This window comes from Paroedura picta, chromosome 10, assembly GCF_049243985.1.
Source record: "Paroedura picta isolate Pp20150507F chromosome 10, Ppicta_v3.0, whole genome shotgun sequence".
NCBI classification, from domain to species: domain Eukaryota; kingdom Metazoa; phylum Chordata; class Lepidosauria; order Squamata; family Gekkonidae; genus Paroedura; species Paroedura picta.
In genome coordinates this window covers 63,843,104-63,867,746 of record NC_135378.1, presented here as the reverse complement: position 1 = coordinate 63,867,746, position 24,643 = coordinate 63,843,104, and the positions used below count along the sequence as shown (strand labels likewise).

The following is a 24,643-nucleotide window of genomic DNA, read 5'->3' as shown; positions in this document are numbered from 1 at the left end:
ATTTGGGGGTGATTCTTGATGCCTCCCTTTATTTGGAGGCACAGATCATGAGTGTAGCCTGCCAGGCATTTTACCACATACACCGGGCGAAGCTCCTAGTATCCTAGTAGCACCTGGCCATGCTGATCCATGCAGCATTCACCACCAGAACTGACTTCTGTAACTCTCTCTATGCCGGCTTACCCATGTCCCTGATCCAGAAATTGCAGCTGGTAAAAAATGCAGCTGATAGAGTCCTCACAGCAACATCTTGGAGGGGTAATATCCAGCCGGTGCTAAGGCAACTGCACTGGCTGCCAGTGGCAACCTCGATCAGGTTCAAGGTTTGGTTTTGACCTTTAAGGCCTTATCCAGTCTTGGAAGGACTTGGCTGCTGCCAAGTCCTTGGAAGGACTGCCTGCTGCCTTATGCCCCCCTCAGAGTGTTATGCTCTGCAGGTTCCAACTTACTGGTCATTCCCATCCCCCGGGAGGATTACCTGCCCTTGATCAGGGCCAGGGCTTTTTCTGTTTTGGCACTGACCTGGTGCTCTTTCTGAAGGACACTGAAGATTCTGCCTCTAAAATGCTTTGTGGTGTACATAGTTTTACCTGCAATTGTAAAGTTGTTGGGTTAATTATAAATATTACTTTGAAAACTGTAATACTTTGAATGTTGTCCTTTGGATGTTATTTTGTAATTGCTTGCTGGCATTAATTGACTTGAATCCCCCAACTCTCCAACTAGAGAGCAGTTTATGAACCCGGGGTTCTGCTGGGCTACACTAAAACACAATACAATTATTTGTAAGGCAACAAAATAAATGCATGTAGCAACTAATTGTGTAACAGCAGTCTTCCACCTTGGAATGTTACATTCATAAGACTTATTTTTACCCAAGTCTTTTTTGTAGTGCTGCATAATTAAAAAGGGGGAAATTATTCTTCTTGGTTAAGAAAGAAACAAAACTATTTTGGAAAAGCAATTTGCCAGGAGTTATTAAAATAATCAAAATGCTGCAATCATTTGTATTATTCTACTGTTCCAGAAATAGAGGGAGGGGAGCTTCCTGGTAAGTTGACTTTAATGAGGGTGCACCCAGGGTGAAATCCATTATATGTGAAGAAGCTGAAAATAATCAAGTTCCTTTGCAGAAATAATACAGAGAACTATTGATACAGTTTTGTGACATTTGCAAGGTCACACAACCTGATTATTAGCATTGCAGGCCCATTCCAGAAACATTTCTGTAGTTATGAACTGCTATATACTGTAATCCACAAATAGGGTTACCAACTTCCAGTTAGTGCCTAAAGATCTCCCAGTATTACAACTGATTTTTCAGGAAAGATAGGTCATTTTTTCCTGGAGAAAATGGCTACTGTGGAGGGTGGAGTCTATGGCATTATACCATCCTGAGGCTCCTCCACAAGCTCTAATCCTTCACCTCAAACCCCAAAGCCCTCTTCAATTATCTGTGGTTCCTCCTGAATATTTTCCTGACTTTATTCCAAAAGAACAGCCATATTTGTCTGGGTTGTAATATCATGAGCTTTTGTAAACAAGAGCATACTTCATCCAATGTGTCTAGTAAACATTATTGCTTTTAAAAATTCATGCCACAACGTACCTGCTAAGATAGGATTTACAGGACAAACAACTAGGTCAGTATTACTGAGGAGGTTGAAACTGCAGTTTCGTGTACCTCACAGTAAAGCCCCTTTGAAATTAGGTCTCTGAATAAAGTTGTGGGCCCCTCTCATGTATATCCATCTAATGAAAGACTTCTTGCTTGCAATTAAGTTGTGCTGGTGTTCTGGCCTAAATAATGAAGTCATTACAATCTGGCTTGTTTTAGCTGATTGCTAATCTACGAGCAGGATTTAGAAGAAGAAGAAGAGGAAGAAGAAGAAGAAGAAGAAGATGAGTTGGTTCTTATATGCCGCTTTTCTCTACCCGAAGGAGTCTAAAAGCAGCTTACAGTCACCATCCCTTTCCTCTCCCCACAACAGGCATCCTGTGAGGTGGGTGAGGCTGAGAGAGCCCTGATATCACTGTTCTGTCAGAACAGTTTTATCAGTGCCCTGGCAAGCCCAAGGTCACCCAGCTGGCTGCATGTGGGGAAGTGCAGAATTGAACCCAGCATGCCAGATTAGAAGTCTGTTTTCCCATCCACTACACCAACTGGCTTTATCAGGGTTTGGGAGCCTAACTGAATACTCTCTGGAATCCAGAAATAAAAAGAAATTGTCATGACAGTGTTTATTGATGTTGAAGCAAAACATGGTGGTTACATTTGACTGGAGTCCATCTATTCTTTAAAACCCTAGAGTAGCCCCTACTGAAATAAAACAAGAAATATGACTTAAAAGAAGGTGAAAAACCTAGCACCCAACAATTCCCATCCAGAATCCAGTATCTCTGCTTCTAAATTCTGAGAACAAGTTGAGATAACGACATTCACATCTAGTTAGTTTTCCAGCATAATTTAGGACTGCCTCTCTCCACATGGAGTCACCTGCAATATTCGATTGGTCTACTCTTCTTTTAAAGTAGATAAGCTTCCATTAGACCCTTTAGCAATATGGTAGTAATCAATTATAGTGCAATCTGAAGCAGTGTAGATGAGCTTGGAAGGGTGCAACTCTGCTGAGCTCTCACTGTTCTTGTATCAGTTAAGTAAATTCACATCCTATTAATAAAACAAGAATCAATTATCCCTAAGCAACATCCATAGAACTTAAAAATTTGACTAGATTGCACTCTTAAATATTTGGGCATATTTTGTGGGCTCCTCTCACCAATAGTTGGAGAATTAAATCAGTGAAACAGTCTAGAAAAACCAGGCTGTAAAATCATCACATAAACAGTTTCATAATTATTTTGTCCTATATATATTTCATTTTCTCAAAATGTATTGTTTATCCTTGATTCATGTAGTTAAAAGATGCAGTGCTATCAAGAATGTTAGTTTTATTTTAAACTACATCTATTCCCTGCCAGTACTGGACTTTGGAGGAGATTAATTAATTCTCATTGGCACTCTGTGTATAAAGTGACCTCTCTGAAACACTGTTTTGACCAGGTGAGAAGCTCTATATTCTGTGCAGTGGATGAAAAGTTTGTTTATAACCTTTTCTTGCCAAAAGATTTTTTTTAAGTGAGGCATTCCTTATGTAGGTTTGCTCAGTCAGTCCTTATCTCTTGAATGATGTTTATCGCGCTAGGGAATAATAGAGCACACCACAAAATGACAAAAGAGCTACTTTTATCAAATACTTAGCTGTAAGGATTAATTTTGAGACTCTCAGCTGTCTTATGTTCATTTGAGCCTGTCTAAAAAGAAAGAGGCCTTTCTTTATGATCTAGCCATTGTAACATTTGTGTCTTAAATTACCACGCACGGTAAAAGCTGTATAGCACAATGGAAAATGTAGTGAAAGGTTGAAGTTCTCTCCTTTTTAATGAAATAAAAATACACCATTGAAGTTTTCAGAACATTAATATTTTGGTCACCAAATCTATTTCATACAAATTAATTGCAGTAAAGTTGGGAAAAAATGGGTAATCCTGTGGTTCAATCCATACAACAGCACCAGCTAATTTACTGAGGAACTAAATGAATTTAAATACTCTACTCCATCTGAGCAACTAGTTTTTGATTTAATTTAATCAAGACATGAATATGATACATATTTCAGGAGTAATTTCTTCTAGTAAAGTCCCATCAAGTTGGATGGTTGCAAAAGGGGGAAAGAGTTTGGAAACCTGGCAATATGACTGATACAGATTCACCCTGAGAAGAAAATCATTCAGAAGTAGGAGTGTCCCCCTCCCCATTTTATGGGGAATACCATAACTCTGAACATGTAAATCAGTTCTGAAACATGAAATCAGTGAGACCCCATAGGGAATGTCTGCAAAAGTAATAATGCTGAGATGCCTTGCAGGAGGTGATGGAAACATATAGGTTGTTGGTTGTCTCCCTAAGGGAGGGACCCCGCAATCTTCCTTGCCCTGGCAACCTAATGCTTGGGGAAGAGGTCCTTTGTCTAGCAGGTCCTGAATAACTGTTTCAGTTCCATTAGGGCCCTCAGCTCTTCCAGGACCTGATTCTTCCAGGTAGGGGACAGGACCCAAAAATCCAGCTGCTTCAGCACTGGCTGAATATGGATCCTCCAAGACGTTCCTATGACGACCCTCACAGACACATTTTGCACCAGTTCTAATTTCCAGGTCAGGGTCAGGGGTGGGCCTACATATAGCAAGTTACAGAAATCCAGCCTTGAGGATTTCTGCTGGTCTTTGGACCACAAGAGGAACGTTATGGACTAAACAGAGGTCTAGGGCAGTTGCTCTTTTAAATGTCATTTTTATCCAGTTGATTAGATTTCTTTGCCCTGATAACCCAAGCTAGCCTGAACTCAACAGGCCTCAAAAGTTAAGCAGGTACAGCCCTGGTTAGTATTTGGATGGGAAACTACCGAGTTATACCAGGGTTGGTAGATAGAGGCAGGCAATGGCAAATGTCTCTTGCCTTGAAAACCCTTTGGGGTAGCTATAAGTCATCTGTGACTTGATGGCATTTTCCACCACCACCGTTTTGGGGTTTTGATGTTTTTATTATGTATTGTAAGCCATCTTGAGCCATTGGGTAAAGGTGGCTTCTAATCTGGAAAGATGGGTTTGATTCCCCACTCCTCCAACTGGGCAACCTTGGGCTAGTCATACTCCTGTTAGAGTTGTTCTCACGGAACAGTTCTTTCAAAACTCTCCCAGCCCCACCTTACAGGGTATCTGTTCTGGGAAGAGGAAGGTAATTATACACCACATTGAGACTCCTTTAGGTGGTGAAAAGCAGGCTATAAAAACCAACTCTTCCTCTGCTCTAAACATTTAAATAAAATAATGAATTCATACAATGTGGTCGTTAAGCCCATCCCAAGTGTCCATTGGTCTAGCCATTCCCAAGTATCCATGTGTGCCTTAAAACATGGTCCACTGTTTATTGGTTTATTAAAACATTTCATCCTGACTTTCCTCATGGTTAAAATAACAGTTTAAAAGATTTGTAGTTTAAAACCACACAGTTAATAGCAGCCCCCAAATCTTTCAGCACCTCTCCTGCCTACCATTCAGGCCCTTCCAAAAGCCCTGGCAAAAGAAAAGAACAGAACAGAACAGAAAAGGAAAACAAGTCTTGAAGTGCCTCCTGGATTTCACCAAGGAGTGTCCCCTTCACCTCTCCAGGGAGCCCATTCCACAGAGCTGGAGCCTCAGTGAAAAAGGCCGGGGTTCTAGTTGAGGCCAGACAGGCCACCTTACTACTTCCAAGCTACTTCAGGTTTCATGTTCTAATAAACTGAGACTTCTGTTTTTTTAAAAAGCAAACATTTTTAAGCAAAATCATTCCGCCTGGATCATAATTAAGCAAAAAGAAAATGAAGTGTAGGCTTCTTTTCAACAGTGCTGTCAGTCAAAACCTTCTATAGGACGTTTAATGGATATCTCTAACCACCCTGAGAAATACCAGGCTAGAACATACAGGGACTGGTTGTTTGGTGGGCTTGCTTCTGCTGTTATTCAGCGGGGCACTGAATTGGCAATTGTAATACATTAGTCAGCTGTGGTACTCTGATGGCTGGAGACTGGATAGCAATGATAACATTCCTGTGTAGCTGCCAGGTGTCCAACAAAACTGTTCATCTAAAATAGCATTTTTAATAGGCAGGCAAAGTATCTGGCATTGCGTGGTCCTCCTGGATGGAAAGTCTTTGGATGTTGCAGGAAGCAGCTTTCTATAGCTTCAGCAAGTGGCTCTCAAATCTTGCCTTCATATTCTTTGGCTTTATTTTATCATTTGGGATCCCTGTTCATGTGGAACCTGTTTGTTTTTGAATAGCATTGTTTCATTGTCAATCACATCCTGCGTCCTGATGCAAGGGAAGCAGAAGGCTACTCCATGGCTTTGTGTGGATTGTTTTAGGCATTTGCCTGTTTATGACTACAGAACAGAGTTATATTGAACAAAGCTCAGGGTCAGCATCTCTTATTTGGCAAGATACTACTTCCAGATTCAGGTAGAGCAAAAGAATAATCTTCTGCTCTATAATATGAGTAAGTCTTGGATTTTAATATACAGGATTCAGTAGGCTGGAGACAGCCATCCTTCCCCTGCTGAATAAGAGAGGAACACCTTGTTTGACTACCAGAAAAAGCTATGTTTGGGATTGGGGAAACTGATTGGACAAAAACCATGTGGTATGGGGGCTGTTCTAAGCAGGGGAATTAGGTGAAAATGAGTAGAAAAGCTTGCTGAATCCAACCCTTTATCATTCTGCACCAGTGAATAGAGGTCAGTATGGAACTGTGTTAGTCAATATGGAACTGTGTTTTGACCAGGCATGTTCTCATGCCACTTAACTTCGATTACCTGCAAAGAAGGACTTTGTTTATCTTAATCACTCTAATCCTTTCTACCTCCCTCTCTCTTTGCTATTTTCCTCCCTCCCACCCCCCACCGCTAGCGCTCTTTGTATCAGCTACAATGGGCTTTAATGCTAGTCTTTAAACCCCTCCCCCCGCTCCAGAGGAGCGGGAGGAATAAAAGAGTAAGTGCATGTGGGGAGGAGTTAGGGCGGGCCCTGTCCAGGATAAAAACTCGGGGGGGCCAATCAGGAGCTGCAAAGCGGCTCCTGATTGGGCCCCCCGAGTGTCCATCCAAGGCCAAGCGGCCAATGGGGAGCCGCGCGAAGCGCAGCTCCCCATTGGCCGCTTGCCCGAGCCTCGCTTGCCCTGGCTGGGGAGTCACCAGACAGACAGAAGACGCTGCCTGCCGGGTGAGTCCTCCAGCCGCCCTCCTCCCACTAGGGAAAGGAGCAGGGACGCCGCGTCTTCGACGCGGCGTCCCTGCTCCTTTCCCACCGCCGCCATTTTCCAGCTTCTGCCGGACCCGGGCGCTCCTTCGCGGCAGCGGAGGAGCGCCCGGGTCCGGCAGAAGCCTCCCCCGCCCACCGCCGCCTTTCTCCGGCTTCTGCCGGACCTGGGCGCTCCTTCGCGGGAGCCAAGGAGTGCCCGGGGCTGGCAGAAGCCTCGCCGGCCCTCCCCAGCCAGGCCACTCCAGCGGCCGGGAGAAGCCTCCGGAAGACCTGCCGGTGGGGGGGGGGCTGCGCAGCCTTCTCCCACCCGCCCTAGCGCCCATTTTATTCCCCTTTAAAATGGGCTTTATTCCTAGTATCTATATAAAACAACAGATGTCAGTTTCAATCCTAATCAGATTTAAAGTGAAAGCCTCTGACTTCGACAGAACATTCTGATGGAGAAGTGTTGCTAGCATCATAAATTTGGCCTTATATGAGGCAATTTTCATTCTGATTGTGAGAGAAATACAGTTTTGTTCAAACTCATAGTGGCTGCTAACTGGTGCAATTTCTAAATGAAATATTAGCCAAATGACAAAGCTCATTTAACACAATTTGGTAATTTGTTATTGATAAGTACGAGCAAAGGAACTGGAACAAATAGTAAGCCATGCATCCTCCCCCCCACCCCCAGATCCATTTAGAGTTGTCTTTGATCACTATTAGGGACACTAAGACATCTTTGTTTGTATTCCAACTGAAATGATACATTTCTGATGGGCCATCACAGCAACTACACCATCTGCTTTTTCCAGGCTATTTATTTCAACTTCCTCAATTTTTTTTAAAAAATTATCTTTTAATATTAGTGTCTCTTTCATAGACTTTATCATTAAGCTAATTTTTTTCCTTCCACACCTGCTCTTCTGGATCATACAATGAACTTATTCTAGACTAGGCTTCAACAACCTTTGATCCATTGTATCAAATGCATTCATTACACCACTTATGGCCTGTTAATCCTTAGCAACTCCCTGACTCCAGTCTTTGGAGCACCACATGGGCAGTAAAACTGGAGATGATTGGCCCCCTGCAGACGACAGTGCATGGCTGGTGAGCTGTGTTCAGTGTGAAGATCTGTGAGTTGTACAAGACCAGCAACAATGGATTAAGTTACAAACCTGTCGTTGAGTAAAGATGTTGCTTTATTATATTTGCCCAAACCTGAATAGCATCTTAAACCCAGCACATATGGAAGCCCCTGAAGCTGGATAATGAATACATTAAGCTGCATTATACCAAGCCAGTTCATTGGTCCATCTCACACAATAGTCTCTACTGTGACTGGCTGAATATTTTAAGCAATCCTTTGACCATTAAATCTAAACACACTAATTAGCCAACACACTTATGGCAATAATGAAAAATTTGCCAACATACAAATCTCAAAATATACCTTATCTCCAGTAGTGTCCTTCTATAACGAAGACACTTCTAAGGTCATTTGAATGAGTTAAGACTGGGCTTATCTGTATTGCTAAATCCCTTAGGTTATCCTGTCCTCTGTACAGGAATCAAGACAATGAACTCACAAATGGGAATAAATATTGATTCCTACCTACTTTTAGAAATCTAAACCTTACTGGAGCAGTAAGGAAATCCCTCCCCCCAAAAAATCAATATTGTACAAGGAACAAGGGCTTATGAATCGCCAAATAGGCAAGCTTTTGCTAATAACACTTCCTTTACTCATGTTAAAAGACGGATTCATTTCTGCCCAGTAAGGCATTTCAGTTTGACATTCCAAGGAGGAGAAAGGAGGTTGGATCATGTACCACCCGTAGGACCAGGAAAGGACTGCAAAAGATCGACTCCATGCTTTCTTTAGGTCCAGAAGCATCTTAGAGACCAGCATGATGGGGGGATTAGCTTTCAACAGTCAAAGCTCCAAGGCTTCTAACCCCAAAATCATATTGGTCTGAAGTGCTACAGGACTCAAATCTAGCTGCTTTACTGCAGACCAACATAGTTACTGTCAAGACTTTCCTTATTTCATATAATTTTCTGTGTGCTGCTTAGCTAGTGGTTTCATTTCTGGTATCCTTCCTAGTCTGTGTTTTCATTGCACAGAAGGTGTGGCAGCACAAGACCCTCCATCACCACTCTGATAGCACTGAAAAATACAAAGCTAAGGAACCAGCATGCCTGAAGACCCACCTACTTCTTTAGGAACTTACTGACTGTTTTAGAGTAAATTTAGAGTAAATACTGACTGTTTTAGAGACCATTTTAGAGTAAATGCAGGTAGGAGATCTTAGGTTGTATATGTGCTCTCCATTGATTCCCAGTAATCCTTTGTACAGGATTGCTTGCTGAGGGGTCCGGACTTTGATCTTCCCTTTTCCGATCTGAGACCATGCCTCTGTCTCATGCTATCCAGTGCCTGGTCACCATGAGGGCAATTTACTGTCTGGCGTGCCCCTGGAGAAATGGTGGCCTGCCAACTGACTGCCTTCCACCAGGCACTCCTTTTAAAATAGCATGCCTGAAATGGTGGAGGTGTATGAGTTACAGAAAACCACTACCACATCCAAATTTATACCGTATTTATTAAAAAGAAAATGTTCACAAGCATAATTTTAGCACAGCACCAGATTGAGCAAGGCATCCAAAATAAATGTGCTAGCTGCAATCTCTTTGCACCTCTCACTATACATGTATCAGTTACATTGAAATAAGGGGCAAGAAAAAACACATGGTCAATGACAAAGTCCTTTAAGAATTCTGTCTGCACTGATGGGCTCAGAACAACAGAGACCTACTCCTTGCTACAAGGAGATCTTATCACCTCTCTCTTTGCTACCCACTGACCAGGTCAGGCTTCTCAGAAATGCTTTTCCTGTAAATTCCAAAATTTGTCCTTCCTGAAAACCTCCAATTCTCTGTTCCCTGCTTGGAGAAGGTGGAGAGCTATCTATTACCATTTGTATGAAGGTAGACTGATGTCTCCTCCTGCCTGTTCTCTGCTCAAAGGGGGTGGGGAGGCTTTTAAAACTCAGAGTGAAGTTTCACTCATGCATTTTTCAATGTGAAGTTTTGAAATATCTTCACAGACTTCATAAGGGGAGGACCTAGAGAATTTGACCTTCAAACTGGGTATGACATCACAAGATCACCTTTTCCTCCCCAAGCTCCATCCTCCCCATTCACCTCCCCCATTTATCTGGGAATTTTCTAAACCAGTTTTGGCATCCCTATTTTCCTCTCTTTAGTAGGGTTTTGTATACAACTTTGACAAAGTGTAGATCATATCAGGATAAGATAAAGGTAAAGGTATCCCCTGTGCAAGCACCGAGTCATGTCTGACCCTTGGGGTGACACCCTCTAGCGTTTTCATGGCAGACTCAATACGGGGTGGTTTGCCAGTGCCTTCCCCAGTCATTACCGTTTACCCCCCAGCAAGCTGGGTACTCATTTTACCGACCTCGGAAGGATGGAAGGCTGAGTCAACCTTGAGCCGGCTGCTGGGATCGAACTCCCAGCCTCATGGGCAAAGCTTTCAGACGGCTGCCTTACCACTCTGCGCCACAAGAGGCTCTTCATATCAGGATATGTGTCCTCATAAACTTTAGAAGTACAAGGGAGGAAAGTTTCTCAGGAGCCCTTGCTCCTCACTCAACATGCCAGCATATTTTAAGATTTGTTTTTGATACAAAAATAGAAAATATAATATGGCTAAGAGAAGAAATGACATACAGAAAGATATGACAAGATTGGGCTAGTCTGGGTATCCAGGTAAGTGTGTGTATGTGTGTATGTGTATAAAAGAAAATAAGAAGATATCTCTATCTAATCCTATTTTCTTTCTTCAACTCCCAATATGATTCCCTGAGATTCTTACATGATAGGACAGATGGGAACCTTATTTAAATTTAGAAAGCGTGAATGCCACATGCTGAGCTAGACGGAACAATTGAGCTTGGTTCCCTTTGCATGAATTTTATTTAATGTTGGATTCAAGTTAGATGGTGTAAATGCTTGATAGGAAATTTTCAGCAATATCCACATTTCTAAGAATGCATGTTGCTTTGCTTGTAGAGATATGTAAAAAGTGACCAAGCGCTATCACATTTCCCAACTTACTGTCGAAAAAGATGTTAACATTCTGTTATTTATTGGTGCCCATTATGAAAGCCCTGCACCATCCCAAAAGGGATAAAAACAATTGTCATGGTTTCCAGGGAGGGAGGAGATTATCCTTGAAAGGAATCAAAGACTAGAATAGTTTTTACCAACTCGTCACTGAAGTTGCCATGGGCACCATCTAAGAGCCTGGGTTTAAATGTCAAATTTCCTCTACTTTGCTGTCCTTTTAAACTATTCATCAGTCCTGTACAATTCAATTATTTTCTTCTTCTTCTTCTTTTTTTGTTATTGTTTACATGGTATCTAAATCCTGTCACCTTTCATTTCTGCCTCATTTCAGATTCCCTTAATGTTTGTTTCTGAGTACTGAAGGGGAAGAAATCAGCTTTTTTAGCAAATATGCTTCAATCATCATATTTTCCTCTTGTAGAAGGAGAGAAAGAAGCATAACGATATACGTCTTTTGAAATCATTAATATTTGGCTAGCAAGAAAAAAAACCTCCTCATTAAAGATTGCACAGTTAAATTGTACAGCTAAAAGCAAAACATATTAAGTGCTAAATGAAGGCAGACATAATAGTGAGTTCTATTGTGACTTCTTGTTTCAGGGCATAGGCTACGTTTTGCTATTGACTTGCTAAAATGCATTCTCTGCAAAGAAGGAAGAGAAAGGAGAGAGGCCACTGCATCTGTGGTGAGATCTTGGCAGGGATGGGAGGCCAAATCCCATCATTTATGGGATGCGTACATTTGATGTCAGGTAGCTAAACTGCCCATCAATTCAATTAACGTATCAGTAACGTTGAAATAAGGAGATAGAAAAAAAATAGTTTAGAGAAAATGCTTCTTTTCACTTGCTATTCTTCCCCTCTCCTCCGCCTCCCCTCTTTAACTCCCCTCAGCTGGCACAGGACATCTGGGACCCCTTTAGATTCTGTCGGATTGATTTGGGTGAAGAGGAAACCCATACAGAGCTAAGCTGTCTGAAAAGAAAGGCAGAGGGGGAAGGGAAGGCTTGCATTTGTGTTTTCCTCTGCCTGTTAATACTGTTACCATGCAAATGAACACTAATAGCCTATAAAATGAACAACCTATGAATGGGTGAGAAGTCTGCATCTCTTTTGCTGCTGTTGCTTCAGTCTGTCTGGCTGCATGCTCGGTGGAGCAACGGAGCATTCATTTCTGCCACTGAATGCAGTCTTCATGTGAGAACAGATATTTTGAACAACACTTTAGCATCACATAGTTCTGGTCTCAGATCTGTGCACATTAATTCTCGTATGGCTGCCAGTTCTAAGACAGCATCAGAAAAGTAAGAGTACCAGGAAAAATGTTCAAATAAAACACAAACACCAGTTAATTCCACTCAAACAATCATAAGAGTAGCCGTGTGGGATCAGGCCAATAGCCCATCCAGTCCAACACTCTGTGTCACACAGTAGCCAAAACCCAGGTGCCTTCAGGAGGTCCACCGGCAGAGCCAGAATGCCAGAAGCCCTTCTGCTATTGCCTCCCAGGCACCAAGAATACAGAGCATCACTGGCCCAGACATAGTGTTCCAATTATACCTTGCAGCTAATAGCCACTCAAGGCCCTCTGCTCCATGGGTTTAGCCAGTCCCCTCTTAAAGCTGTCTGTGCTTGTAGCCATCACCATTTCCTGCAGCAGTGAAATCCACATGATTACTCTTTGGGTGAAGAAATACTTTTATCTGTTTGCAGTCTACTGCTCATTTATTTTATCGAGCTTCCACGAGTTCTTGTGGTTTATGAAAAGGACAAAAATACTTCTTTCCTTATCTTCTCTATCCTGTGCATAATTCTGTAAACCTCTATCATGTCTGTTATATCAGCCCTAACAACTGGGTCCTCTGTTCTTTGTCAGAAGTAGAGCCAAGCCACTCCACCACACTACTAAGCAGAGTTACCCTTCACTCTGTCTGCTCTTTTCCTGTGCCAGACCTGATCCATCACTGCTCTCTCCCAGTGTCAGAACTGAATTCCTGCTGTGTTTCCCTCCAACATTTCAACCCCTTTCTGATTGGACGCAGGAACAACATTCTCATAGACTCAAGTGGCTGTTTTCCCATCAGGGGCAGGACCCCCTTACAGAACCACACACAGTCTTGGCAGTCTTCAAGCAAAGGTTGGATACACACTTTTCTTGGATGCTTTAGTATGCTTAGGGCTGCTCCTGCGTTGAGCAGGGGGTTGGACTAGATGGCCTGTATGGCCCCTTCCAACTCTATGATTCTATGATTCTGCATGTATGTCGCTTACTAGATTGGGAAATAGTAGTGTAAATCAGATTTGCAGCAAAGGACTCCTGTCAATTTGGGGCTTCAGTGGCAGTCATGATCTTCTTGTATATCCCTGGAGCACATAGTAACTTGCTTCTCCCCTGTTCACTCCCATTTTACAATTCAGCATACTCATATGTGACTTTACTAATGTGAGTAGTGAGGGGATCCTGAAAACTGATGTGAATCTTAATGAAAGCACAATGAGCTACTTCAAAACACAAAATCACATAAAATCCTGAAATTTTCTAGACCATTTCAGCCAAACTCTACTTTTACCTTTACACAAGGAAGCAGGAAATCTGGGTTGTGTTCCTGGCTTACCCCACCCCTCTCCCCTTAGCTTCCCCCTGAGACCTTGTGCAAGCTGTTAATATGCCTCATTATTTTGCAGCCCATCTGTTAAGGGGAAATAATAATAAACCCTTTTTCTCATGCTGTATGTCCTTTCACAGCCAAAATGCATTACAGTGCAGCAGGTTGTGCACTGGTCTTTGACAGAGTGACTACATTATTAGAAGTAGTCCTGAATGCAGATCTTGCATGTAAACCTGTCATTCAATAACAAATGAATTCATTTCTATTCATTCAGTAAGTTTAGTGTTAAAGATTTCACACAAACAAAGCCAAGGTGTAAATGTTTGCTCTGGCAAAAGGGGCCCATATGAAATGTTGGTATTCAGTTGTAGGATTATATCCCATTATTTTAAGGCTTTTCCATGTATTATTATTTGAGAAGGTAAAATCATCACAGGAGAACATGGAGGGGAGATTGGGAAGATCTTCTCTATCAGCTGTAATGTCTGAACTAAGCACATGTTTTCCCTTCCTGGTTGTAGATCTCATAGCCTAAAATGCCTAATTGCCAGGATACTGCTATACACATCTATCATCTAACATCTAACACTGCCTTTTTCAACCTTTTTGCCATTGAGAAACCCCTGGAACATTCTTTGGGCTTCAAGAAACCCCAGAAGTGGCACAATCATGCAGAATATGGTTGGGAAGTATAGCTGTATACATGCCTACCTGGGGAGCCTCCACTTCCCACTCCCTACAGGCCCATCATTAATCGTTTTGGGAAAGGAGGGGCAAGTCAACATGACCATATATTGTCATATTAGCCAATAAATGTTCAATAATTTTTTTAAAAAATTATTGAAAATTAATCCACCGACTCAGGAAACTCTTCCAGGGCCGTCTAGACACCCCAGGCTTTCCTGAAACCCTGGTTGAGAAAGCCTGACCTAATTTTCTCTGTATGAGTTCAAAGTCATGGTGAATGATGAACATTAACTATGGTTAAATTCCAGCTCCACAGAACACAGAGCCAAAATCCTTATTAGTTTGCTCTTTTCAGACTTCTCATGAGGTCTTGTCTCTTGATACACAGAGGTTTTCGATCCTGTGCCCTGCAATTGAAACAGTAGTCTTTCTACTTGCTATTTGTTTTAATTTACATTTTTATTTCTGCTTCTTTGTTTTTCTGGGCAATTCTAGCAAGCTATAAGATAATTTTCTCATTTTATATTAGAGATGGAGAGCTGAGGCATGATAGAAAAGTTTGTGGTTACGGAGGTAGAAAGGAGAAGAACCCAAGTCCAAGCCAAGTTTCCGTCTGTTAAACCACAGTTTCCCATTTTGGAAGGCAAACAATAAAATTATCATCTTAGATCACATGAGTAAGCAGCTGCCATCTTCAACCCTGATCATCATGTTATATAACAGGCATGTGTAGAAGAACAAGGGCAAAGGAAAGATAACCTAAACCACACTGAAGTATTTGCCTCTTCCATTCAGAGCTGCTTGATTGCTTTTCACATCTGTATTTTTTTTCCTGCTGACAAGCAAAGCTTGAAAATAGTAAGCATGAATTAAATCCATCACACTTGACTGCCTGGGTATTGGTAGAGCTTCAAACCAATCTGGGTTCTATCAGTGTGCCACTATTGATTTTGGTGCCTTGAGAGAAAATGTCTAAAAAAAAAATTATGAAGAAAAATACTAATAAAAGTTAATTTTCGTGTTATTTTTCTTTGCCATCCATCTAAAATAATGCTGAACTTGTAAACAAGATCATGTTCGTGTAACTATCAGTACAGTTAAAACATTTGTCCTTGTTTTAACACAGAAAGTTGCACATGGATTTCTGCCTCATAGGAGATTTCTGGCACTGAACTTGCTAATTTTAAGAGACTTCATACAGAATTTATCTCCTCTCTTCCCTACAAATGGCACTAGAGAGGGAAAATATATCTGGCAGCTTAATATTGTTATATTTCCATGCTGAATCGTTCTACTGGTGTCTTAGTGCCTTTACTGTAGGAGCTACTGCAGGTTCAGTGGTTTTTGAGCTGTGTTCCTAGGAAACGAAGATTCCCTCAATGACAAAAAAAGATTAATGGTGGGCAAGTTTGTCTCACAGTTTCTCCATGCATGTTTAACCATGGGAGCATGTCAAGCACTAGCGTGTGCACTGGAGAGCAATTCATTATAACTACAGATTCAGGCCCTGGAGGACAATTTTTTTACTGTGATTGCTTATTTTGGGGTTGGACATTCAAATCCATGTAGTTCCAGAGTGTAGAACTATTATTTTCTATGGGGAATGTGTATGAGGGACTGGAACAGCTGTTGATAAATGTAATGCCATTGAATTTTCAGAGAACTTACTAATTCCTCTAATCTATACACACATACCCTCTAATTTGAGGGTAAATCTAACATCTCCCCAAATTAGATGCACAAACCCAGTTCTTCCTAGGTGCCTAGCAAGCTATGGTCAGCTATAGCAATAAAAAAAAAACATGTCTGCAATTTACTCTTAAAGTAAGGTGACCAAATTGTCCCACTTTTGGAGGGACATCTGGGGGTACCTGGCAAATTGTACTTATGTTGAAATTAAATATATATATATTACAATACTATTTTTGCATTCTATGAATCTTTTTGTTGCTCCATATAGACCAAATTTTTAATCAAGAACACCCCCCCCGGTCAATGGTGTTCTGCTTTACCAATATTAAAATCACCTTATCTTAAAGTGTTGACAATATAAAAATGCTTACCTTTCCACTGAAAACTCTGCGTTCACCCTCCTTCCTTGCTGTTTTGATGAAGTAGAAGTAGCTTCTTTTGCACATCCCCTCCCATCATTTTCTGTCAGTCTCCCATTATGAAGATCTACTGAAACAAATGGCAGGAATGCCTATTGGAAACAATGAGGGAGGCCTGTATTAAATACAGTGGGATTCAGGAATGCTAACTGACTCACATAAGCTCCAATGAAATATGTTACAGCACATAGAAGTTGACATAAATATGTAGAACAGATTACAAGAAACCATCACTGGGCATAGAATGATGGTCCCTGGGAGTAGAATGATCACACACATACCCCTTAACCCAGAAAAATGCTCTGGAATCAGAATGACAGCCTCTTGGCTGTACTCAGTACTCTGGGGGCTGGCATTCGAGTTCCAGTACATTTTAGCTGGGCCCAGGGACCTCATTTCACTGTCATTCCATGCCAAGGACAGGTTTTTCTTAATTGATTCCACAATTTCACTGCAACTTCTGGTTACTGTAATGCAGGGGTAGTCAACCTGTGGTCCTCCATTTACTGGTATGGGCTCATGGGAATTGTAGTCCATGGACATCTGGAGGACCACAGGTTGACTACCCCTGCTGTAATGTATTCAGTGGGCCTTCAGCCATCTCTTGTTGTGCCCAATGGTCATTCCTATAATTTATTTTAGTACATTTCACTATCATCCCTCTAGGTGACATTTTAGGGGGTGTTTTCCAAGAAAATGCCAGAAAAAAATTTGTGATGGAGCCACAGAACAACAAAAGGGTTCCACCACACACAAAGAAGAGAGGAAAAGAAAATAATGACACTCTGTAGCTTGTCTACAAAGGTGATTGGCTGGAAGTGATCTATGGAAATGCTTACAATGCTTATTCCAATTAGAAGAAATCACAAGCACGTTTTGTAGCCACTAGCAGCATCCAAACTTGAAAACAACAAAAATGTATTCAGTGGAGGATAGTTTCATTTCAATAAGAATCTTGGATTTGTAATACTATTGTGGAAAATCATGACAATGACCTGAAACAGTGGTCTGAAAATCAGTTGTAATTCCAGGAGACTTTCAGGTCACACCCGGAGGTTGGCAATCCTACCTTGATATAGCTCAATCTTCTGCAAGTTTGCTCAGAAATAAATCCCTCTGCATTCAGTAGGAGTTCAGTTACAATGCAGTCCTGAACAAAGATCCATCCATCTAATTTCTTGAAATCAGTGGGTAAGAAGGGTGTAACTGTAGGATTGCACCATTCGTCTGTCTTCCAATATATCACTTTGAAACCTTTAAGGGGCCATGAGACTCCTATTTATTCTTGGGTGCAACTGATTTTTTGATATCCCTGTTTCAGTTCTGGCTGGAGACCAGAAACTAATTTTCAAGGGCCTTTCGGGTTCTGATCCTTTACCACAGTAACACAACTTCACAAAAGTCTTATTTCTATCACCTGATACTTTCCATGGTAGAACAGTTGTCTCTTGTACAGCTTTATGAAGCACACTTCTGAAGAAAAGTCTGGCTTTATTTTAATACATTATTTTGTTATTAGCAGAGAATTATGTGGTTTAAATATTGCACACATACTGTGTTCTTAGCTGTAAAGTGCCCTCCCAAAAATTAAATAGCTAATTTTCCCCATGAGGTTGATTACAGCATAGTTAAAAATTAAAGTTGCTTTATTCTGAAGGGTTTGTAAGATGTACATTGAAGGAAAACCTTTGTTCGCCCTAAATTTTAAGTGGCAAAAACAAGTAGTTTGGAACTTGTCATAAACTGGAGAGCAATCCTAAACAGGTCTAGTACTTAGAATCCTAACAAGTCTATTCAGTGGAACTTACTTTGGATTGCACCGCTAATCTCCTAAGCAGAGGTTTGCAGTTGATCCCATAACTATTTCATGTTCAACTTATAAAGCCTTTTTAGTAGCAAGCTGGGGAGAGGGGGGCAGATAGTAGGCGGAGTTGATACATGTCTATGATGACATCACTTGAGGTGGGAATGAAGGAGGCAGCAGACTCCAATCCCTAGTTTTCTCATTGGATAACCATGAATTGCCTTCCAAAAGGAGGGGGAGAAATTGCGGTTTCTGAGAATTCCCAAACTGCATGGCAAACAGGAATTACATTCGGATATGCTCCTTAAGAGCCCAATTTTGGTGTAAAAGGTTTGTGATTTTCCTTTCCCTAGTTAGGATCAGATACAATCATGTTTGACACCATGTGACCAAATCTTTATTTATTTGATCTTCCCCAAAAAGTGATTAAATACCTCTGCCATTATGTTAAAGACCTTTCAGAAGGAGGTATCCGCAATGAGTGTGGAGGTTGAAAGATCAAAAGTTATCTTGTGAGATTTCTTCATCGCAGCATTGAAAATCAATCCATATTTTTTCCTCTTGTCCCGTTAACTCTGAAGTCTTTGTTCGTTCTGAACTGTTCCATTGCTATTGTTCCAGGTCGAGAGTCTCAGATTTCGTTTACAAGACGTGATTAGAAGTTCAAACCCTGTATGAGCAGCCATCCAGCCAAGATGATGAAACCTGTAACCATTTTTGGTGGACTAGCCAAACAGTAGTAATACAAGGCCCTAGCTTCCCAATTTCACAATTCGGATGGGGAGCCATGTTGTTCTGAAGCAGCAGAACAAAATGTGAGTCCAGTGACACCTTTAAGACCAGCCAAGTGTTATTCAAGATATAACCTTTTGTGTGCGTGCATACTTCTTCAGGTACAGTCTATACCTTATTTTTACCTTGAGTAACAGTAAGTATTAAGGGTGCCACTGGACTCAAACTTTGTACCATTTTCACAATGCCCTCTTGGCTCCATCCACATTCTTTCATTATATCCATAAGAAGCACATCTCTCCATCCTCGAAGTGGCAGAGCCAGTAACCATGATGACTGGGAATTCTGTGCTCCAGTGTATAGGTATCAAGAAGTCAGTAAGTAGAGGCACCAACCCCCTCCATAGCTGTATTGCTATGCATATAGCTATAGGGAAGGGTATTCAGTTTCTGAAATGCTTTTTTTCTAAAACAGCAAGGATTGCAAAAACACTTCTTCTGTAACATATGTCACTTGGAATGTAAGGACTGGGGGTATTTAGCAAGAGAAATGGTGGACATTTTCCCAAATACAGCTGCTGAAGTCCAATCTCTATTGCAGAGAGGACATGTAATGAGACATAATGTAGTTGTGAGACAAGACATCACGGACAATTTCCTGACAGGAAGAGTGAGATTTAATCACTCTGAGCCGCTTCTGAAACTACTGTTGAGGCACGTTAGCTTCACCATCAGGGAGGGAAATGCCTGTCAAGATAGTAAGCAAGCTGAATTGCTGCCAAGCAGTTGTCTACAGACAACAGATGATTCTCATACAACGTTTATTTTATTCCTGCACATTCTGATCCAGTGTTGTCCGATCGTTGGGAAATGTGGGGTTTTTCCACTGCAACAAGAAGATGAAAATTGTAATTAAAATGCCCTAACTAAGCCAACCCTAACTCTAATTTGATATTTTAACCAGATGAAAATCCCTAATATTTTACATACTATTTATATGTAAAAAAATGAGAAAAAAATATTTATACATCTCATGGCCTTTCCTAACCATGACACTGAGTCTTCTCCAGTCCTAAACCTCTCACTAAACCTACAGTCTCCACAAACTGAAACATAGCTACGCGTACCTAACCATGCCTAAGCTAACCCTAAATTGAGAATTAGCCCAATATAAATCCCTATATTTTCCCTTTAAAATAATGTAACAAATTATTTATACATCCCAAATCCTTTCATAGCCATGCCAAAGTGTCTTCCTCAACCATAATGCTCCCTCTAAACCAAAAAACCTCACAATCCTGAACCATTCTAACCCTAAGTTGAAAATTTAGCCTAATATAAATCCCTATACTTTTTCCTGTAAAATAATGTAAAAATATATTTAAACCTCAAAGGCCTTTATCAAGACCAGAATTAAGGAGGCGGTTAAAGTCATGATATGTTTCTACTTTTGTTAGCCCATGCACTTCAAAAACAGCTGAATCAGTGTGAATGAATTAAATGAAAACACTTTTTCCCATGACAAACCATTCTTTCAAATTAACAACAGGGGAAGGTTTCCTGTGGGTCTGATGTCTCGAGCTTGTGCAGAGTCCATTCTATTCAATCCTGAACTTGTACCTGTCATTTCCCTGGAAAGCACTTTCCTGGAGGCACATTTGGGGGGGGGGGTGCCCCTGTAAATTGGTTCATTTATCACCTAAAACAGTGGTCCCCAACCACTGGGCTGTGGCTCCCTCTCCCCGCCCCCCCCCCCGCAGTGAGAAACTTCCCAGGCCGCAAGCTTCTTTTTGTGGTGGGGGGGGGGAGAGGGAAGTGTGGCTGCTGGCAGTGCCGTGCATGTGCGTATGCGCAAAATTGCCACGTATGCGCATTTGCAGTTGCACACGGTGCAAGCATGCATGCGCAGACCTGACACACATGCGTGTTTGCGCATGGGCTGCTGCGCATGCGCGGCACCCGGATCGCCCTCCCCCGCCCTCCCCCCCACCAGTCCGCAGCCTTGCGGACCACTGACCTAAAAGGTGGTGACAATTTGTGGTGCATGAACCAGGCATACTTAGAATTGTATACTTAACATTTTCCTGGTTTGTGCACATCCCAAATCACAAAGAACTTAGATAATGTTCAGCAGGTTCCATTCTGCACACAATGGTTAATGCAATTTCAATGCACTTTCGAAAGAGATGTTCCTGTTCTGCACAGGAAAACCTAGCTGCAAAAGCACACTGAAAGTGCATTATCCTACAGGAGCGGAATGAGCCCAGGACAGAAAAATAAAATCTTTCAGGTCCCATCTCTTCGATCAAGGGAGAATGGATTACAAGTATTCAGGAATATTATGAAGATTTAGGAGCCTTTTCCCCACCTTTCTTTTCTTGCTTCATACCTTTTCCTTCCACCATCTCAATGACAGAGGAAAAGTCAACGGGACAAAAATAAACTGGGACTAATAAAGCGAGTGAAAAACCACACATACATTAGCACTCAGGCTACAGTTAAGGACTTCAGTTTTACTCAGAATGACTGATAGAAAGTGAGATTCATTTCTTACATCAAGTAGGTAGGAGGGAGCTTCCTAATTATTGCTTTGAGTTCACTCATTGTGCTTTTTTACAGAGACATAGTTAAGAATAATAGTGGCTTGAAGCACAGCGTTGCCTGTAAATGTATTCATCTCATTCTGCCAGTTTAGAGATGAGCAATGGTTTCTTTTTTCTACTCTGATGAAACTTCTCTCCCTTTTCTATGTATAGAAATGAGTTTAAAAAAAAAACATCCTGATAATCTAGAAGTCATCTCTGAATTAATGTAACACAGTTGCAGATGTTATCACACAGCAGGGTCCACACTGGAATAGGCACATGTTGGAGAAAGCAAAATGGATTTCCTGTGGAAGGGATGCAGGATCTGTCCAGCTTGATCTGCTTTGAAAAACAAACTGAACTGAAAGGTGATTTGAAGGTACATTCAAAATACCATGGGCTTTATTTTTTCTTTAATCTTAGAAAATATTCTGATAACTGCATTTCATAATGCTAACAATAAGAGCCTGATGATGGATTATATTTGTTGATAAGACTGCTTTTGATTGATTTTTAAAGGCATAAAGAACATTGGTTAAAAGGGTTATTGTTGTTTTCACCCAGCTGAACAGCACACTGCTCAATTGTTGATACAGTAGTCACCAATTCTTGTTGGATACAAGGACTTTGTCATGATGGTGTTTATACTTTCTCTTTATTCATGTTAAACCCTATTTTCCTTAGTTTAAGTTGCTTGCTTTGTAGCCCTGTTGAAATTCCCCTCAATAAAACCACTTTCATTTCAGATTGATTTATTTAAGAGTTATTACCTTAGAAATAACCTTGATATACACTGGTGAAGATCCCATTGTTACTCCTCTCACTAGTGAAATTCTTCATTCCAGTATATAATTTATAATTTAGGGAACTAAGCAATATAATTTCCAAGCTCCTTCCTCCTGGATATTATTTGCCTACCTTTTCTAGTGTTTTTTTTAGGGGGGGGGACAGCAGGCAGATTTCTGGATACCATTTAAGCCTTTTAAGATTTTAAAAAAACAGTATCTTGATATATTTTGAGGAGACAAATGAAAATCATTGGGAATGCTGGCACAATACACTTCTGTAGGTGTACTAGTATTAGAGCATGACCTGCTCCATGGTAAATCTTCATTATGGCCAACCTCATACAAAATATGTTGTTAAGGCAGGGGTAGTCAACCTGTGGTCCTCCAGAGGTCCATGGACTACAATTCCCATGAGCCCCTGCCAGCAAATGTTGACAGGGTCTCATGGGAATTGTAGTCCATGGATATCTGGAGGACCACAGGTTGACTACCCCTGCTTTAAGGTACAGTGACATGAATGTGTCTGAACAACACTGAAAAGGTAGCAACCTCTTTGCACACTGTGATGGCGAAAACAGTGGATAAGATCTGAGGTTGCAAATGTACTTTCAGAAGAAGTTGACCTGTATCAATCTTAGGTATTGGCGCCTGTCTTATCTGCTCATATATAAGTCACAGGCATTTTCCTAGCAGTCTTCTGGAAATGTATTCACTCACAAAACACCGTCCTTGGATCCGAGCTTTTGAAATATGGTCTTATTTGCTCTGCCTTTAAAATTCCTATTTGGTTGCTCCTTAAAAGTTGGTTCGTGCGCACCGTTAAATACAAGCGTAAGTGTGCAAACCTCATGATTTAAATCATTGGCAAAGCCATTTTAGCTTGACTTTGATCTTGTATGTCTTTTTCCATCAAGCCTTTCATAGAACTGAGATGCTGGCATGAGAAATAACATAAAGGGAACATAATACTGGATCCTGTTCTTCTTGTGTGATGAATGTACACTTACAAGACAGGAAGGTCATGCCTCATTCTTATGCAAAGAAAGCAAAACTGAATAAAAGGATGAAATTTGCTTTTCCATATGCTTCAAGATGGATTTCTACTCTCTCTCTCTCTCTCTCTCTCTCTCTCTCTCTCTCTCCCCCCTCCTTCCCATCAACAATGAATTGCTTCATTTAAACTGGTCTTAAACAGTATGTATCTCCATCAGATGTGTGAAGCCAGAACGTTCATTCCTAAAGTCACATCTATCAAAAAGAAGTATATGTATGCATGTGAGAGAGAGAGAGAGCCTAACAGGCAGACACATACAGAGACAGAGAAAGGAAGTGAGAGTTGGTTGTGAATGAATGAGACAAAATGATAAAGGTATTCATTTTAGTGGCTTTACTACAGATTTATACTTTGCAAACTGCCATTAAAATATAAGTTGGCTTCTTTTGGAACACATGGGTGGAAAATTAGTTGAATGTTTAAAATCTCCCAGAGTCTGTTCTTCAGACTACCTTGTTTACCTGGAAGAAAGGAACTGATAGGTGTACCCAGATCCAATAGTGCAGTGCAGTCTAGTGATTCAAGAGTGGTTAAGATGTTTACCGCACAGAGGCCGGTGTGCTGGGCTTCCACCTGGCATTTACCTTGGGGAAAGTTGCCCCACCTCTTCCTGGCTCTGCACGAGGGAGTCTTTGGCCCATTGCATGCAGTCCACTCTGGATTTGTTCTCCCACAAAGGAGCTGGGGTGGCAAGGTTCTGCCATGATGTCGGGTGGCATGGACCTGTTTAATTTTTTTATTTGTTTAAGAATGTGGTATTGTGTAACAATTTTTTTGTTCCTAAAGAAAAAAAAATTCCTCAGGTTGCTCCGCTATGCTGAACAGCACGGCAAGCTGCTTGGAGCATTTTGTCCTTTCCAGGACTCTGTACTCTCCCCTTCCGGATGGCCCAGGCCTGACATAGACTCAATTTCTGCCTGGGGCAAAAAAGGGAATGTTCCCTAGCTCCAGGTCAAATGAGGGCCAGGGTTGGGCCAGACCTGGCACCAATGTTGAGCAGAACCAGGAATTTGCCCTGTCACTGGACAAGTGCTGTCAGGGCCAAGAGTTTCACCCTTCAAAATCCATTGAAATAAATGAGCCCAGCAGGTATTTCTCTACTTAGGCCAGCAGAGTTAATCGTGTTCTGTGCCTTTCTTGATTTACCTTGAGAAAAGGAAATCTTATCAGCTCTGATACATTTGAGTAAATATTTGGTGCTTTTAATTGGAGAGAGGAGAGAACAAAAAATGATTTGACACTCAGCTTGGCAGAACACTGCTTGGAAAGATTTTCTATGA

At 41.3% G+C, this 24,643-nt stretch overlaps 1 long non-coding RNA gene across 1 annotated transcript in view; it reads right to left on the bottom strand.

Moving 5' to 3' along the window:
* LOC143819188 (uncharacterized) overlaps positions 1–24,643 on the bottom strand; it is a 74,946-nt gene that overhangs the window by 31,694 nt on the left and 18,609 nt on the right. Inside the window, exon 3 of the long non-coding RNA XR_013224842.1 lies at positions 16,354–16,493. This is a non-coding gene — a long non-coding RNA (uncharacterized LOC143819188). The remainder of the gene's footprint in view (positions 1–16,353; positions 16,494–24,643) is intronic.